At 45.8% G+C, this 19836-nt stretch overlaps 1 long non-coding RNA gene across 1 annotated transcript; it reads right to left on the bottom strand.

Moving 5' to 3' along the window:
* Positions 1-6713: 6713 nt before the first annotated feature.
* LOC115321490 lies at positions 6714-14890 on the bottom strand. Its single transcript, XR_005718152.3, has 4 exons — positions 14821-14890; positions 9197-9322; positions 7270-7674; positions 6714-6864 (listed from the first exon to the last, which is right to left on the bottom strand). It is a non-coding gene; the product is annotated as an uncharacterized LOC115321490 (long non-coding RNA).
* Between the last annotated feature and the right edge of the window lie 4946 nt (positions 14891-19836).

Genomic DNA, 19836 nt, shown 5'->3' with positions numbered 1-19836 from the left:
GCCCCTAAAATGGGAAATCGTGATCGCTCCGCTGTAGCTGCTATTTGGTTATAACCGGTCTCGATAGTAGACAACTTTCCTTCTAGTATCCAGTAACGGAAGACAACGCTGGTTTAGAATTTTAGTCACAGACGTGTTCGCCAATTCTTGGAGAGCACAAAACGAATAGTCAACCTTTAAACTTCTAATTTTTCTTTGCAAATATTTTTCACCTTAGGACTCTAGACTGCAAATGCGTACAGCAGTCTCAAAATGTTTTAACAATATCGCCAGAACGCCGACCGGCCGGTAGATCAGCGCCTTATCGAGTTGTGAAACAGCAAGTCAGCGAGGCTAGGCGTGCGCCTTCTGCCACACTTCCTAGCGTCTCGCTGACCTGCTGTTTGAAGCCGCTATAAGGCGCTTGTCTGCGGCCGGTCGGCGTTCGTGCGATATTGTTAAAAGAACCTGGAGGCTGTGCTCCAAAATAAGGCGTATCATTGATTTACAAGCTGTCACTGTGGCGTCACTAGTCACAGTTTTTAATCTCCGTCTTATGAAGCACGGACTCCGATATGCAGAAGAGCAAACGTTATCAATATAGGCCCGCCATTGGACATCGTAACGTGGAGGGATTCGAAACAGCACACATTACTAAGTTAACATTTCCCATATTATAACAAAATGGCAAGACATTCTTTTTCTTATATGCATGTATACTGATTTACGAAGATTTCTCTGTATTTGTCTCCCCTTGCTCAAGTGCCTTCCATTTCCAAATTCCTGTCCAACAGACAACTCACGTTGTCTGTTGGCGAGCAAAGAAGGCGGTCATCAGTAAATAGCTTTAGTTTTCTTGGTTTCTGGATACTGACGTATATTCAAAACAGCAATGGCCCCAAGATAAAGCCCTGAGTGATTCCTGATGATGATGCGCGTAAAAGAGCAGATGTGCTTCCCTCAATTTCCACTCTGGCTTTAATTTGATATATAAGCCTCAATCTAATTCACGGCGTTACGACAGATTTATTTTCTTACGAACTTTTTTTTTTTTTTTGTGGGGTATAAATGCTTTCCAAAAATCGATGCTGATGACATCAGTGTTCTTTGAGGTTTACGGTGTGGGAAAAATCGTGAAATATTTCTAAAAGTTGTGTTACGGTCGACAGACCAGTTCTAAAACCGTGCTGATGCGGGTAAAACATCCCGCGCTCCTCCAGCAAAGGAAATACATATTTCTATCTTCAGACGGGTTTCCTCTTTAAAAACGGGCAGAAAACTGCCCTTGCGGAAGATACTGCCTGTAATGACCTGTCAGATAGGATCTCAGGATGATGGGGCAGTCACTCTGCAAATCGCTTTACGAATTCATTTGGTACCTTATCCAAACCTACCGACTTTTTTCGCACCAAGACAAAGTAACTCTGAAAAAAAAAATAATGGCAGGCTTATTACCACGCCTGGCGTACTCGTTTCGGTGTGATCCCGCGTTAATTCACTCAAAAGTTGTGGCTCCTCAGTTGTGAATACCGAATGAACGAACAAATTGAAACAATCTGCCATTTTTGCACTGTCAGTAATAACCACGTAACTCTCAATGATGTGTTCATTCGTTTCTTTCCTTTTAGAAACCGTCAAATCTTTTCAGGGGCAATTTTTACAGAGTGTGGGGTAACCAAAAGTATGCGAGTACTTTTGCTTTGCCTCTTTCAGTCTTGATATTGATTTGATTTTTAGCGCATTTGCCTTTTGTTTATTTTTTTTGCCGTTTCATTTGACGTTTAAGGCGTATAATATCACGTGTAATCCAGGGATTTTTAGGATTCGAACTTTTATTTCTATTGGGAACCTAATTATTAAAGCAAAGAAGGACGTTTGTTCAAAAACAAAATTTCCCCAGATATTTATAGTGTTCGCAAAAGTACAGTCTAACCATGTCGTCCTGCAACGCAGCTTAATCGGACGTGGCATGACTTTCACATTGCGGTATAGTTGAACTAAGCTTCAAAGAACATGAAAGGGACGTTCGTCGCGGATACTTACTCTGATCTTGTCATCCCCATGCAGCGTTCGTTTGAGGCGCCCGTCGTTCCGAACCGCCACCACGTGGCTTACCCATGCGTTTGTGGATGGTCTCGTCCTTTTGAATTGAATGCCAGCAGCCCTTGGAAGTTGTCGGCGACTTCGGTAGGACTCAAACACTCCACCAAGCCGACCACGACGGGACACGTGAAAACTTTTGCTCAAAACCAAACGCCAATACAAAAAAAAAAAAAGAAGAAAATACACCGAAAACAGAACGCAGCCAGACGCGAGCTACCGCACATAAAAAAAAAAAATATCTCTGGGTTGGAAATATTACTGCAAAATCCTGCGTCCAATGGAAGCTTGGCACGGAGCCGAGACATCATCCAATCAGCGCGTAGAAAGTATGCACGGCCGTGTGCTCTAACAGGTTATCGCAGTCTCGGTTATCTGTTTCCTGCCTTTTTTGTGAACGACAAAAAGAAAAGTCGATGGCATTGCGGCTGCTTAAAGCGCGCGCAACGCAAGCAGAGACGAACATCCAGGCGGAAACTGGCAAGTCATGTGCAGCAGCCTGAAAAGTGCTCCCGTGCTCAGGGAAAATGCTGTGAGGGAGCACATTTATGACGCCTGACATTGCGAGAGCCAATAGAACTTTTGGGGTGTTGGACGTGCCACGCCGAAGGGCATCTGGCACACAGCAGCGGTTCCATGGCGCCTTGAAACCCTCCTTTAAACACCATACGTGCCACACAATAACTTTTAAAAGCGATAGAATTTTTCGGGCAAGTGATTTCCGTAGGCTCGCCAATAAACGAAGTGGCTGGGCGAAGGGCAGGGTCACTTAATGCTCCCCCGTCTTTTTGCATCAATCCGTAGTGCAAAATCACTTAGTTTCCACGTCAATAAATCAAATATTTATCTGTGGCTTCCGACAAAAGAAACCCGGATCGGCCGTAACCAGTTTATAAACAACTAAAACAATGAGAACCAGGCAGATCCAGCATACCCGTCAACGTTCTTCTGCGATGAATACAAAAGAAAGCGTCTAAGCCGCAAGACGCCCAAGACATAAAATGACGCAGATAACCGTATTTCCCATTTCGCCCCGACATGCACGCATAGTTGAAAAGAAAATTTTCCACTAGTGATTCTTCGCTAATCGTTTTGATGTATTACTAAGTGGACGTAATTACCGTACATGAGGCATAATCACCTTCCGGGGAACACTAGAGAATGACGATTATGTTGACTCTCGAACAAGAGTGACGAAACTGCGATTCGCGAGCCTTATGCGGTTCTTTGCGGGTCGAAATGCGGCTCGCTGGTCCCTGGTGAGCGGGCTCCCCTTCCCCCCCTGTGTCCTCAAAAGAAGAAGAGTCCTAGCATTTTTTTAAAAGCAAAAAAGCTCACAGGGTTAGAGGCCTCGTACATACATACATTTGGACTGCTTTTCGACACATAGATGTGTTCAGTGACAGCTTCCTTTAGTGATCTGCAAGGAACTTTGAACCGTATACCAAATACTTTACTAGGGGAATACAGGAAACTCTCATTTGCATGAGAGAACGACGAATGCGCCATAAAAGAGCCCTGGTGGCGGGGTTTATTTGGCGACGCCTCTTTCTCCCCACCCCCTTCTCTCGCCGCCAGAGCACGTGAAGGGCACGTCTCGGAACGCGGCGCGGTTGACGGGGTCGCCGATGCGAAGACGGTACTGCTGCCGGCGTACGCGCGTTTCCGCAGATCTTCGTTATTTGACTTTTTCTACGCATTCTCGGGGAGTGTCCTGTACACGGTGTAAGATACACTCTATTGGCGACGTGACTGATCGAAAGGGTCGCGGTGGTCGGGCCTCCACGATTGGCCGAATGCTGATCTTTGACGTCAGCAAAGGACTCCTCATCGACGGAAATAAGAGGAGCGTGAGGACTGCGATTTTGACGGTGTTGGCAGTATTGGTTTAAAAGCGCAGTTATTTCAAGCTTCCGGCACGCTAATTACAAACACCATCGAACTTGTTATTCACAGGGTAATGACGTCACGAGAGGTAACCATAGGAGGGCGCCACCCAAGTGATAGAGAACCCTTTGGGGACATTTTTTCCTACCTTCCACCTGGGGCCTTTTTTTTTCGGGGACATAGTTTCCGGGGACTTTTTTCCGGGGATATTTTTTTCCGGCAACGTTTCTTACGGGGACATTTCTTCCGGAACCCGCGGAAAACTTGTATAGTGTTAGTCCTAGGAGTGGTGACGTGAAGTTTCCGTGCGTTGTCTGTGCGTGAGGAGATGTAGATGGCGGCTCTGCAGACTGCAATACTTATCTTTTTCGGATGGCGAATGGTAGTACAGCTGGTACAGGGCAATCAGCAGTGACACTTTCCGACAGTCTGCGAGAAGCTGTAATGCTTGTGCGGGTGTAGTTACGAAGTATGAAGCGAGTAGCTCGGTTTTGTATGGCTTCTAACTTATCGATTAAATATGACTGATGCGGATTCCAGATGACAGATGCATATATAGTCAAGCTTGGGTCGAATGAGAGATAAATATGCGATCAGTTTAGTTTCCCGTGTTGCAAGGTAGAGGTGTTGCTTCAGGAAACCGAGGGTTTTGTTAGCCTTTGCAGTAATGTAATTTATGTGAGGCTCCCATGAAAGATTGCAGGTGAAGTGAACCCCAAGACATTTGTATGTTGGAGCATTTTCAAAAGACGAATTGAAAATAATGTAGTTGAACAAAGTAGATGTATCTTTGGTATTAATGTTGAGAAATTTTGTTTTGGAAACATTATTTTCACTTGCCACTCTTTACACCATGTTTCGAGACATGTCAAGTTGCCCTGCAAAAGTGCACAGTCATCCAGCCTTTCTATTTTCCGATAGATTATGGAATCGTCGGCATATAACCTAATTGTGGACCGAACACATGTTGGCAAGTAATTTATATATATTAGAAAAAGCAAAGAACCGAGCACCGTTCCCATGGGGCATACCCGATTTGACATTTTGATGTGAAGAATTTTTATCGTTATAATGAACGCTTTGTGTACGGTTATGAATAAAAGTTCAGATCCATTCGATAACAAAAAGATCTTTAACATGAGGCAGAGATGAGGCACTTTGTCGAACGCTTTCTGAATATCAATAAAGATGGCTTGTGTTTTAGTGCGCAGATTTGCGCGAGGATTCCAGGTCGCAGATTTGGAGCACGAGGATCTGGTAGCCCAGAGCGTTCTCGGGCAGTCTGGTATTCAGCGCACGGCTTTTGCAGCGGCGAGGAACCGAAACATAGTTTTCAAACCCGACGAGAAGAGAAGCGATAGCCCGAGGAACGCGAGAAGCACTAGCGGACATTCCATCGCTCGGGACAAGTGTGTTTCGGCGTCTCGCCGCAGAGGGGCGCCCGTTACATGACTCTTGTTTGCCACTCTACCTTTTCACTTTCGGCGGCCGTGTCTCGTGGCGATCTGCCAGGCTTTGTCAGTATATGGGAGGCTATGGTAATGTGCCTATAGTCGGTGGCAGGTCAAGAACGAAGTGGAAGCTCCTCCCACCCCTTTCCACTTTAGTGGAACGAACGGCGGAGAGGAGGCGATTTCCATTCCACCGTTTGCTTGGCTGAAGTGGAAAGGGGTGGGAGGAACTTCCACTTCGTTCTTGACCTGTCACCGACTATAGATTGCAGCCTGTTTCTAACTGTGAAGTATTGTTTAAACTATCAAAAGTCAATGTTGACTATGAAGCAGTAGTGGCTAAATGTTGTTCTTTGATAGTAGTTGCCACCTACAAACCTTGTTCCGGGTCAACAACGAAGTTTTCTTTGGGGGGTTTGTCGAGGAAACTATGGAGTAGGCTACTTCATTTAACCTCTCCTTAGTCTTAATAGGCGACTTCAATATCGACCTGACCTCACCTGTGAGTGGATCTTTTGAATATTTTGATATTGTTCAGACATACGGATGTGATAATATAATTTTAGTGCCAACTCGAATAACATCAGAAACCGAAACGCTAATTGATCTATGTAATGCAAACTGTCATACGGAGGCTGCTGGTGTCTTATCTTTTAATCTAATTGAGCACTTATCAATATTCAGCTTTATTCCCTACTGAAAAAAACCATATGAATTTTCCATACGGGTCTTCATATAGCGTTATGGGATACGGGTCATACGGTTGGTATGGGTCATACGGTTGGTACGGGTCATATGGTTGGTACGGGTCATATGGTTCGTATGGGTCATACGGTTGGTACTGGTCATATGGTTCATACGGTTGGTATGGGTCATATGGTTGATACGGGTTGGTACGGTTTGTATGGTCCATATGGTTTGTATGGCCTATGGTTGTTATGGATGATATTGTTCATGCAGTTTAAATCGTTGATATGATCTATAGGCCAACGCACTATTTACCAACAAGCTTTCACAAGGTGTGAACAAATTCAGTTTCTACACGAGGTGCAAGCACTGCGTGTGCACAAGAACGACATTCACGTGACGTAAAGCGTCTGCACATGCGCCCTAACAGTAGCAGCGCCACCGTAGCAACGTGACGTCAGAGCCGCGTATTGGTGTATATCGATCGTATTAACCACATGGTTCACTCATCAGTGAAACATGAAGTTCAGCAGGGAAACACTTTCCTTTTAAAGCCTATGCAAGATAGCAGAAAGTGCATGCACAGAGAAATGCTCGAACTTCGAGAAATTGTGAACATGCATTCCACCCGCAGGCTCGTTTATTTGTCCTCCAGTCTCAGACTTTGAAGTAGCTCGTGCATGCTAATGAGGCAATTCTTTGAGGCGAGCTGCATCTGCTTTCCCAGTTGGTCACAGGCTGACGCACCTCCGACGGGCATCTGAAAGTAATGTAAACAAAACCGACAGTCACATTACATGTTCTCGTAAAATAGTTTGTACAATATCTATCTAGTCAGTAAACCCTTTTCAAAAGTCTATCAAGCAACAATGGCTGTCAGTACTGCTTGCTCACGAAGTGCGTGACTGGATCCGAGTTCTCGCTGAACGCTGACGCAGGGCTCGCTTTCAGTATATGCTCAGAGTATGAGAGCAAGCAATGGCGGACAGGCGTTCGCACTGACGTTGGAAAAGGGTCTATTGACTTAAATTTTATGACTGACCTAATATTTAAAATCATCTACCTTCTGCAACTTTCACATTTTGAAAACAATCACAAACATTTATCAAGGCAATACATCACCGCATGACGGAAAATACATAACATACAACTTTCGTCAACTTACATAGCATACAACTTTCGTCACCACGGGACGTCTCTGCAGTCTCCCGGGACGCAGACCTCCCACGTGGTCACAACCCGGTCCAAGCACCCCTCTCGTCCCGTTTCCCAGAAGAACGCAGGAACAGGCAGCTGTCCCGATCATACGCCGAGACCCAAACGTCTCCACTTGTCTCCATTGTTCGTTAGCACCCGGTCCGAAGGCTGAGGAAGCGGGCCTCTGTTTCTCAGCGGGGTGTCAGGGGGGTCAGCTCCCGCTGTGCCGGGTGGCCCGCTCGGCGTCGCTCAGAAGCTGCACCCCACCCACGCCGCGTCGGTCAGCATGTTCGGCGGCGCCAGAATGCCGAGCCCGAGACTCTGGTCAGTCGATGGGAGGTCGATGGCGCTGCCAGGAAGCCGAACCTGCTCTCTGGGTGGCCGATCATAACAGAATGCATCCACCAGGTGCACATTGAAAGTCGTTTATTTAGCTCTAAAATTAGTTTTCTTGTGCTTTTCTACGGAAGACTGGTGATTTTGAGGTTAGGGTGCAACATGCAACACATTAAAGCTAGGAAATGAGCGCTGAAATTTCGTTTCCCTACACCTTTAATGGAAGTGTAGCCACATAATCTTAGTATAGTATAATTAATAAATTATTCTATGCATGGACAGGAACGTTTAGTTAAGTAAGTCATCCCTGCAGTCCATTAAGCACAAAATTTTAGTTTAGACTAGACAAATGTAAGCCAGAAACACTAAAATCCTGGAATTCATAAGGAAATAACTTTATTTGTGCTTACTGCAGACTTATTTTTCGCGGGCTCCATATTTCGCAATTAAGGTCGAAGCTGAAGTTTTGAAATAATTCGCGGGTTCTAATTTTCGCGATGCAGTGGGATCTCCATATAGATTCCAATGTGTTTACACTTTACCGGAATTGTTTACGGGACCTACTTTTTCAGCAATTGTAGCCGATTCGTAAAAACGATTCGACAGCAATCTCAACCAAGCGATTCGACAGCGACCTCAACCATGGGGTTGCTGTCACGTGCCTTGCTTCGACGCTCTTATTGGGTCGGGAAGGCCGCAGCCTCCACAGCTCGTCAAGTTATCGTGAAACACAGAGTACAGTTGCTGCACTCGGAGTAAGGGTAAAGGATCGCAAACTCAACATGCCCAGCACCTGGAAGAAGGCATAGGACATACACCTCGAGGTTAAAGGGATACTGAACTGAAATTTCGAACTCGCAAAACAAGGCTGGACAGATAGGCGGGACGTTGCAAAACCCAAGAACATCACTCATACAGCGATATCTCTAACGGATCGCCATATTTTTAGAAAAGAAGTGCCCGGCCGAGGAGGCCGACGAGACAAGGCACGTCACGATTCTCATTCCGTCTCCTCCTCGCTACGTCCCGTGTCAAGCTGGTGAACCGAAGCGAGGAGGAGAGAAGCGAGGCCGCTTCCCCTCATTCTCAAATTCTCCCGGAGGACAGTGATGTCAAAAACCTCGCTTGATCGTGCCCTTCTTTTCCAAAAGTGCAGCGATCTGTTTGAGACATCGATGTACGAGTAATGTTTTGGAGTTCGTAGAGTCCTGTTCAACGCCTCTAGAGCCTTATTTCGCGAAATTCAAATTTCGGTTCAGTATCCCTTTAACAAGCCACACGCCAGATAAGGTGCTCCATCTGTGTTTAATGGTTCCAGAAATCTATCGATGACCTTGCACCAGCGGAGTTGAATCGTTCATTATGAAAAGCAAACCAACAAAACTGCATGATGTTTGGCAAAAATAGGTTACAGCCTGTGCTTTTGATTTGGAACTTCAGAAAGATAAGCTCAGTTCTCTGGAAATTAGAAACTATGTATATTCTGAAAGAATTACTGTTCTGCATATCAAGGTTGTCTCGTTAAAATAAAAAAATAAATACCAGAAAAAAGTACTAACCTGATATGCACCTATGAAGTCTTGTTTTGGCTAGCAGTGACCGGCCCTGGTTAGCAATGACTCCATGTCCCCAGGATTGAAATGATGGTTAAGTAACGTCCACCCCTTATGCACTTTTTGGTACAACTGGAAGAGACAAAGCATCTTGTTAAAAATTACCAATCCTTTTCACGAGCGAATTTTGCAGTTCATGCTTCCTGAAAGTCATTTCCCATAATAGTGTTAAATTAGAACAATGAGAGCAAAGTTGTTTCAGTAAAGGGCCCCTGAAAAGAAAAACAAATGTTTTTTTTAAACAGACTTTTTGGGACACACGTGTCAAATAATTAATTTTACGTGAAAAAAAAATTAGTCAGAGCAATATTGACGGCGCGAGACGCAATTTAGTCGGTAGTCACCTCCCTTCCACCTGTTTCCTCTGGGCACTTTGAGCGAGTAGAGGAGAGGGAGATCAGCTTCGCCTTCGTGTTGAGGTGGCGAGAGCGAATGACCATTCCGGGACGTCATGGACTTTGCGCGCAGAATTTAAAATAAATCTCTTGCCGTCAATATTGCTCTAAAAAATTAATTATTTTCGCATAAAATTTATTTTTTGGCACGAGTGTCCTTATCAGACTGTTCAAAAAACTTTTTTTTTTTTCAGGGGCCCTTTAAGAGGTGTTTGCCTGATATGCATCAGTGGAATCAGGTATTGACTAGCAATGACTTATTGCCCCCGTGACTGAAGTGCTGTTTCAGTAAAGTGCCGTTCACACTCTTGTGACCGAGTAAGACCGAGAGAGACCAGACCGGTTTTTAAGCCTTTTGCGAGTTCTTAGGACGGGATGCGCCAGAACGCAGCTGGTCCTAAGAGATTGCAAGTGGCTTGAAAACCGGTCTCGTCTCTCATGGTCGTACTCGGTTGCAAGAGTGTGAACGGGCCTTAATGCTTCCTGCACAAAAAATTCAAATGTAAGAACACAAGCCCCAAAATGTTTGTGCCATTCTCCTCCCCCTACTTTTCTGTGCATTTATTTTTTTTTATCCCTTGGCAAATCCTAAAGAATTCAAAATGCTTATCCTACATCCTTCGGTTAGACTGAGTGGGTAACCCGGAGAATTCATTGTTTGTGAGAACACTTTTCCATTCACCCCATGCTGTTCTTGAAAGCAGAAACTCCTCTCTCTTAACCACAGTCATTAAGCACTTTTCATAGGAACCGTGCGCATCTAATTCAAGCCCCGACCAGGGCGCCCCTAGCGGCAAACGGGTCCATTGCACCGGGGAGCTTCTGCCAGTCGCTGCGTTGGTTGTGCGTTGTAGTGGGTTAGCGCTGTAATTTCCGAGATGGCTATTCCGCACCAAGAAAGCCGCAACAATTGCTGCGTGGTCGGCTGCAACAGTACGTCGAAGATCGCGCACGGCACGTAGTACTACATCGTCCTTTCGAAGCTGTACGAGGCGGAGTACTGCGCGATCTGGGTGCGACTTGTGCGTCCATACAGGTTAGTAGCGTTTCTTACCTTCCAGTTCGCGCTTTGTTTAAGCTGCTGAAGAATAATACAATCAACTTTTTTTCTATTCTAGCGACGATGGAACAGCATCGACACCGACGGCTAACTCTAAAGTATGCTGCAAATACTTCACCGGAATCGAGAAGCGGAATGCGGTCGCCCACCTAAGCCTACCCTTGGATGTTTCCATCAGCCTACAGTGGGAATCGCGGAACGGCGCGAAAAAAATCGCCCAGTTACTGTCAAGCTGATCCAGAAATAAACGTACATAATTACCACAGTCCACTCAACGCCAACTACATTTTTTGGGGGCGCGCTTAATTTTGTTAGCGGAGTACGGCGCTCCGTGACATCCACTTGTCCGTCGAAACGGACCTCCTTCACGTCGTACACGCGGCCAGATTCACGAAGGAGTTTTCCCTTCTTCATATTGGTACCACGGAAGAAGCTTTCTATTTCGTAACCGCCTTAAACCCCGTCGTAATCACCCCGGGAGGGAACACTGTCCGCTGTGCTGCTCATCACCATTGCTTCCCCCCGATGATTCTGCTCCGGCTACCGAAGAAGCTTTCCGGATTCGTAATCGCCCACTGTCCTCTGTGCTGTTGGTTGCTATTACTTCCCGATGATTCTGCGCCGACGGCACTGGCTACCGAAGGAACTTTCCGAATTCGTAACTGCCTTAAATTCCTTCGTAATCACGACGGCGACACTGCCCGCCGTGCTGTTCGTCGCCATTGCTCCCCGATGCTCCTGCGGCGGCTACCGCTAGGTCGCGGCGAACAATAGGCGACCGCCGCGACACGGCCGGCTTGCTCGCTTCCTATAGACCATGCACACAAGGTTGGCAATGCCAGCACAAGCTCATGTCTTCACTTTGAGCATGGATTAAGCATATATAACTAAATCTGAGACACCGGAAGAAGGAAAAAGGAGGACACAAAAAAGAGGACGACACACATAATGTCTCGAACACAGCTGCAGGTTAATTCTAAAACCACACCATTTTATAGGGGTAAACCGCAGTCAATGCCAAGAACCCTCACACTAAGTCACACCCCCAGATTGTCAGCAAGGGGGAAAAAAGAACTGCCCTCAACGTTCCCACACTGGCCAAAGTCAACCCACCGACTAAGAAGTAAAAAAAAAATGCAGCTGTGGTTGAGACGTGTTGTGTTTGATGTTCTCTTTTTCGCGTCCTTCTTCCGGTGTCTCAGGTTTAGTTATGTATGCAATTCACCACCCTTGCCTGTACTTTTACTCTTCTCTCAATTAAGCATACGCCTGCAATTCGTAATATCTGATCTATGGAAAGTCTCTGATCCACCAAGCCTTTTCCATTATGAACAGGCATTATTTATAAAAACCTCCTTTCATTACATTGTTTCAGAGAACAATTGTTCTTTCTTAATTAGGATCAACTGATCATATTAGGATAATTGCCAAATAATGGCAAATTCACATGATACATCGAATTGCAATTTTCATCCGTGCACCATTTGTCAAGTTACCATCATGTAGGCTATTCCTGAGATTTGTCCCTCGTCCGCGGACACTCATACTGAAAGGGCAGAGTGCCTTCTTAATCGCAGATTTTTGGCAAGTGAGTTACTCGAAAAGCGTTTTTATGGTAGAGTAGCAACAGCTCACGAATATTTTTGTTTTCAAATCAGTCAAACAAAGAGAGTGGATCATTGCTTTGTCGCGCCACTCTTAAATCTCCACGCGTGAAAGAAGCTGCAAGAACTTTGCCCAGCTGACACGCCACAGGTCCTGGTACTCCTCCGGGTTGGTGTCAAAAAGCTTGTCAAAACTCGCCTAGCATGCTGCAATCTTTCCTGCAGATCCACCCAGTTTTCCATCCAGCAAGACCTTTCTTATGGCTTGTGCTGAAGAGTGGTGCACAAGCGAGCAGTGTGTAAAGGTATTTCCAAATGCCTCTCCTCGACCCCAGGACTTCATCGCTATGATGCTGAAGCCTCCTGAAGCAGGATCATACTTGTGTCATGTCGTTAGTAAAGTAAGTGACACTTCGCTCTAAGCCTGCCACTATGTTTTAGCCCACTTGGTATGTAACAGCGGCACACAACGATTCCTTTTCATGATAGCACCGTGATCCTAGTCGCAAACATCACTTCTGCTCTTGGAAAACAGTGCCACACTGCGATGTAGGCGTTTCGCAAAATTGCAAGGCTGCGAATAGGTATAGTATGTCCTCGCTGTCGCCTGCTCGTCTCCTTAGTGTGGATGCGCTTGGGGGACTAACGTTCCATGGACGTCTTGTCACTTGATAAACCCATCCGCGGATTAGCACGTCGTGTAAATCAGCCATAGATGGACTGCGGAGTCTGCAATCACTTAACATTTTTCTTGACGTTGCCTGCACGTCATGAAAATGTGTTTCGTATCCAATTAGATATTCTCGAAGAAACAAGGAAACTGCATAATGATGTCGCACAATATTCACCTTAACCACCTAACCGGTTTTTGTTTTACAGTTTTTCATCCTAAATTTTTTTTTTTTTTTTTTCCCTTTTCTAAAGCTTGTGCGGCTTGGGCCGCACATGACTCCACAATCGGTCGCCATCCTTAAAAACGTGTACAATAAAAATATGCGTGCTGCCATCTCTCAGCAGCACCGCAAAATAAGCTCGGAGCGGGCCTGGGACGTCCAAAACAGCCAAGGGGCAAGGTAGAATGCGTGGACGTGCTACATTCCTCCTAAATGCCTAGGGAACGGCTCTAGGTGGAAGAGCTAGGCTTGCTTAAAACAGTTAAAGGACACATGCAAAGAAAGCAAACTTTTTTTTTTAAACAGCCGGATTAGGAAAAGGAAGTCATAAAACAAATTTACAACGAAAAAGAAAAATTTTTAGAGCTATATTTACGGCACTAAACGAATTTGTAGTTGGCGCCCGCGGGCACCGCGGAGAAGTGGCCCTTATTTATCACGTGATTGGCCGCTATTTGTCACATGGTACCGTAAAATACCGAGCAAGCGCCCACTCAAACTTTGGAGATAATCGTGAAAAAATCGGGGATGGGCCCTTCTTCGCTCATCAATTTTACATATAAATGTACTTTGAGTATTTTCTCAGATCCTACAAATTTGGGAATGGGCGCTTAGTGTGGTGTGGGCGGATGCACAGTATTCTACGGTACTTGCACTCTTTCGGATGCTTCGTATGGTCTCGAAAAGTTACTTATTCATCTTCGTTTGAAGTGCAACAAAAAACAAAGATTAATAAGTTACTTTTAGAGCCCAAAGGAAGCTCCTGAAAAAGCGCAAGCAGACGTGATAAACCTGTACACCGGTAAGATGACGGCGGCGGCACCCCAGAGCACACAAACTTGCACGACGACGGCGGCGCCGCCGTGGAGAAATGCATTGGAGCGGCAGCGCACAGTGCTCAGCATGCGGCGGCAGCGGGTCTCCGCGGCTTCGGCGACACAGCGCGGCGGTGCACAGGTCTAACACGTGACCAGCGACGGCTCTCACGGGCGCCAACTACAAATTCGTTTTGCGCCATAAATATAGCTCTAAAAATTGTATTTTTTCGTTGTAAATTTGTTCTAAAGCAATCTTTTTCCATCAAGGCTGTTTTAAAAAAAAACAATGTTTTTTTTCCTTTGCATGTGTTTTTTAAGGTTTTAAGGAGCTGCAGTACCTTCCATGTCATTGAATCTTATGTAGTAGTATATGATTCTAAGTCACAAGACTAGGTTACAGAAAGTAACAAGAAAAAGGAAGACAGGACATCATATTGTTTCATAATCTAATTTTTTCATCAGTCCCGTATTAAAAGGTTTTCATAATAAAACTTGCACTTGTATTTTATCTACACTTCTCTTTCTCACAACGTCCTGTCTACCAAATGGACCAGCGAAGTAAACTCCCCCCCCCCCCCCCCCCACACATACACACAATGCACAATTGAAATTTCTGGACACAATATTCCATGAATGTATTGGGCATCTGAACCAAGCTGAAGAAAAATTTTTGGTCTGAGGAAATAAAGGGTTACAAAACTGAAAAACATAGCAGTAGCATACTTCTCACTTTAGCACGTGTAGAAGAACCATTCATTTCTATTAGAAAGGTAGAAAAGCCAAAGGCTCAGGTTACTCACCGACAGCAACTACCAGGAAAGCAGGGGGGCATGATTGTGGAGGCAGCTGGTCTCCAATGCTTGTGCCTTTCTGAAAATTGGAAGTAAGACTTTTAAAGCAAAATGACCCCAACTATTGCCACAAAACATTCTTTCATTCCATTTCTCGTATCAAAAAAGTTGGTATGAGGAACTTTGCCGGGCTGACACGGTGCAGATTCTGGTATTCATCTGCGTCAAAAAGCTCCTGTCAAATCGTGTCTAGAACGACGGAAGCGCTTTGCATCTCCAATGAACCGTTCAGCCAGCAAGACCTTTCTTGTAGGGGTGTCACAAACCAGCCGACGTTCGAGTTTGACCAGGTTCGACTTTTTCCAACTTCTTGCGAAAAGTTAGAAAAATGTTCGACTGCTGTTCGCACGCGCGACATGCTGGCCAGTTGGCTTCGGATTGGATGGTGATGGCTAAGGGATGAATTAAGGGCAGCACCTATTGGTTATTCCAGTTAATACAGTACAAAAAAGTAAGTTATTAACTTGTTCAGTAGTTAGAGTTAGTTTCTTTTATTTGCAACTGTTTATAAAATTAAAATAACCTTTTGAGTGAAACACAATTTTTGTAGACCTAGACATGCTTGTATCATGGTCTTGCCACGCTGTCCACAAAGTCGAACAAGTCAAATCTGGTTAAAAGTTTCGAAGGTTTGTCGAACCGGTTTGACACAGTCGAACCCCAAATGCTCGACCTAAAAATCCGGTTTGCCAAAAGTTCGCGGCACCCCTACTTTCTTGTGGCTGTGGTGTATTGAAGGCGCAAGCACGGAGTGAGTGAAGGCGCCTCCAAATGCCCCGTGGCGAGCCCAGGACTTCGTCGCTTCTACGCCAAAGTCTCCTCGAGTAGGACTACGCTTGTGTTTTTATCATGACTTTGTTTAGTAAAGCTAATGGTGCTTCGCACTAAGCCTATCATTGTGTTAAGTCTCCCTCTGCACGTAACAGTGGCGCAGAGTTCTTTTTTTAAAGTAGAAAATGTTGATTTCGATTTGTGACAACTGTGTCACAGTGTGATCGCACCATGTTAGAGCTTCTCAGCAGTGTGGGGCCGCGAACATGTTTGGTACGTCCTGCCTGTCGTTTGTGAGTGTGCTCCTTTGTATGGATCAGTTCGTCGTATGAATCAGCCATCAATGAAGAGTGCTGTTCATTTTGAACTTGATATAAATTAACTGAGCAGCACCATTTTGTAGGATGGCTAACCCGCCTAAAACCCCCTGATGTGTTTGTGTTAGTTTTGGAACTGGCGTGTAAGTGCCAGTGCACGAGGCCCATGCAGCACTTGTAAGCAAATGGCAATATAGCCCTGAAAGGAGAGGTACTTAGAAGTGAATTCTTTGCAGCTCGGCATAAAGCTATCTCGCCTCTGCCTCCTTCATAAAGTCGACTATCATTGCCCCGACCTCAAGAACTCTTTATCACCACCTCCGGAATGAACATCATCTTGTATTTCCAGTTCCACAAACGCATTCAATCAGTCTTTCCTTTCTCAAGCCATCTGCAACTGGAACAGCCTACCATCCACCATCGTAATCCCAGAAGTATTTCTAGCAAGCTTACGGATTCATTTTTCTTGTTAAAAGTATTTTATTGCCACTGTGTATGAATAATGAGCTTCCTTTTCTTGTTTGTCTTTATTTGTATAACAATGGCACGTAAGTGCCAGTGCACGAGTTGCACACTGCACGAATCCTGACCATGCCCTTAAGGTGAAAATAAATTAAATGAAATGATTGGCAACACAGCACTCACTCATGGCACGTCTCTCTCGCATTCGCACAATAAAGGCTGAAACGCATGTAAGCGGTTTAGCAAGCAACGAGACGAGCAACTGAGACTTGTCACTGTAGCTCGGTTTTTGGATTTCTAGAAAATGTCGCTCAATTACTTGACTGCTTGCTCCCGTCGCTTTCAAGCGATTACCTTGTCGCGAGACTGACTGAGTGATAGCAAAATGGTTGCCATTGCTTGTCTCTTCGCTCGCTCAATCGCTTACACGTAATTTATACTTTTTGGCTGTTGGTGCTTGCAAAAATGTAAAGCGTGAATTTTATCAAAGGCTTTGTTCTCGCTGACTCTCAGACTGCTGCGAAAACTTTGGGTTCCAGTGAAATAAGACCACGTGATTTCTTACTTTGCTTATGAACTGAGGAGGCAGTAGCTTGAAAATCAGCTCATGGTCTCCTCAAGTTGTTTGGAACACCTTTTTTTTCTGTTTTCTTTGGCACTACTCAATGCGCGTTTTTTTTCTCCCGACCTTCACAATAAAGTATTGCCAGAGGGTTAGTAAATGAGCGCTACATATACAGCACTTTGTATAAAAAGTCCGTGCCACAGTCGAAAAATAACTCCTTATTCTCTTCGCAAGCAACGTCACCAATACAGACGGTACTTCCAAAGGCGCAGGTCAAGCAATATTTCGAGTAGTTTCCCAGGACGAAAATCGAACTTGGATCCCGACCTCCCACAGTGGAAACAAACGGGGTGCAAATACGAGCGCTAGGACGCAAACTGGTACCTTCAGCAGTCATGGGTTCCGCAAAACACACCGCCTAGCTAGGTGGTACCAAGCCGCCACCCGATTTGCAGGACTCAAGCCTTGAACACCGATCTAAGAGATAAAGCTCCCCGATCACTCACCAAGCGCCTCGCTCGGCGCCCCACGCCCCCGTGGGAACTTGCCTCTGGGTCCGTTCCCGCCATTTGACTGCTCGCTCAGTGGCAGGTCGGTTCCGGTACTTCCTTGGAAAAAGCTTGAGGGCCATCCAATGCGCAAAGAATGTGTGCGACAAGGAACCGCACACGTCCGCTTTCACGCTGCCTGCACACACAAGAACACGCCATACACGCTCCGAAAAGAAAGGGCTGGAAAAGTACTCACCAAGTAGACTGAAACCCACGGCTGGCTCTATGGGCACGCCGGCACCTGGGACACTTTGTTTCTTCAAGAACGTTCTTCGATGTTTTTCCGTAAGCCTAAAGGCCTGAAACCGCCCGAAATACGGTGGCCCGAGAGTTTGCAGCTCAGTTTGTTTTTGATTTTGGTGACGATGGCGATGGCGATGCGGCGACGTTCGCTGGTTTGACGACAGGTGTTACGACGAAACTCATTTGACGCAACGTAAATGTTCCTGCTTTAATCGACTTACATTACAAATTTTAAACATAAATAAAAACTGTTTCAACATTTATATATTTATTTGTAATAAAGTATGCGTGTACTAAACTAAAGCTTGGCCTGGCTCAGCCTCGTTTTATTTTAACATGGCGGCGACAGCTGTCTCTGTTTGTGCTCTGTGCCGTGCTGGACCTATTGGCTGTTCACTGATCGTCGTGTTATCCACCTCTTGCGATCCGCATCAGCCGCAGGCGTGCTGTCTAAGTATTGTGTGCCCGCCGGAAAGAATATCCAGTCTTCTCGGAGGCAAGGCTGCAACTAGGGCTTCTCGGATCGTGGCTCGGACTCCGCGAGCCTCACGTCGTCTGCTTGGTTCCTGCACGTTTCCGGCGTCGGATCCCCCTGCCTTGGCCTCAGCCCTACATGACCTAGCTGGTGAAAGACAATCTACGACAACCCGGCGTCTTTGGAATGCGATTACTACGATTAGTGGCTCTTAAAAACTCGGTAACCCCCCTTCAGTGGTGAGCTCTTCGATGTGAATGGTGTTACCTTCACGGTGTCCCGACGCTCCGAACGGTCATTCTACAGGTGACGCTGCGAGACGCGAGCCTTCTGTGTTGCTTCAACTCTCAGTGTAATTCTCAAAATGGGCACTTGGTCCCGAATAAGCTGATGCACCTTTACTCACTCTCGAGACTCATCCCACGACGGTTCTAGCGGTACGTAAAACGTGGATGCACGATTCGGTTTATGGCGGTCACCTTGTCGATTGATACAGTGGAGAACACTGCTTACAAAAAGGATCGTTCTAAGAAGTGTAGAGCTGTGCTGGTCCTGGTACCTTTCCGATTACCCTTTTGGCGACGCCGTAACCTGAACCTCCCACAAGCATGGCAAGGTGCTGTTATGCTGCGAGTTCTGGCCCGCCTTTCGTGAAAGCTGAGTCCTACGGCTTGCACAGCGAGCCACTGGTGCTCATTAACGCGAATTAAATGTGTGCATACTAGAACTCTTGAAGTTGAGTCGCTCAGAGTGCAGTACATACCATGGAACCATTTCCAGTGGCCCAAGTGCTGGACAGTTCCGTGTGACAGTGTGCCCAGTCCAATTGTTCTCAACATATTTATTAATCATAATAATGCCTCTCTGCAATCGACTCCACTGCTGTTACGGACAACCGGATGTTGGTGCCGCTTATCAGGTGACCCCAGAAACCACGAGGGTTTGCAGAACAACATTGAGAAGGTCTGCAATAAACATTCAGCTACATTTCTTCTCACAGCATGTCAACAATTTTGTCCAAAACGTGTGGAACGCTGAATTTTGTACTTCGCATGCCTAGTAGAACAGGCCATAACACACTTAGGTGCCTTTCACAGCCTTGGTCCTGCAACACCTAGAGTACTGCAGCTTCATACAAAACTCCAATGAGGTTTATCTTGTAAGATCAGTTGAAAGTGTTCACCAAAGGGCAACCCAGTACCAAAGGGTACTGGGTTAAGTGCCTCCTTGCACTTAACCCAGTACCGCCCCGAGTCCTGCACTACTAGCTTCTGTGTGAATCTTGGTTTCTGCGTCCTATTCAAAGGGTCTAAGAACAGGAGAAGTCTAGAGTATTCGCTTCAGCCTGCGAATGCCTGCTGTTGCTCCTCGGCCCATTCAAACATCTCGGCATCATTCGTAAGGTTTGTGAGCGGTGCAGAAATCCTTGCGAAATCCCAAACAAATGTCGAAAGTAGGCACAAAGTCCAAAGAATCTTTGCATGGCCTTTTTGTCTGTCTGTGCTGGAAATCCCGCGGCTGCACGAGTTTTCTTGGGGCCTGGGCAGACGCCAATGTTACTAACCATGTGGCCTAGGAACA

Source organism: Ixodes scapularis, unplaced genomic scaffold, assembly GCF_016920785.2.
Source record: "Ixodes scapularis isolate PalLabHiFi unplaced genomic scaffold, ASM1692078v2 ptg001274l_1___fragment_3__unscaffolded, whole genome shotgun sequence".
NCBI classification, from domain to species: domain Eukaryota; kingdom Metazoa; phylum Arthropoda; class Arachnida; order Ixodida; family Ixodidae; genus Ixodes; species Ixodes scapularis.
The sequence above is the reverse complement of the archived record's forward strand: the minus strand, read 5'-3'. Positions and strand labels throughout refer to the sequence as shown.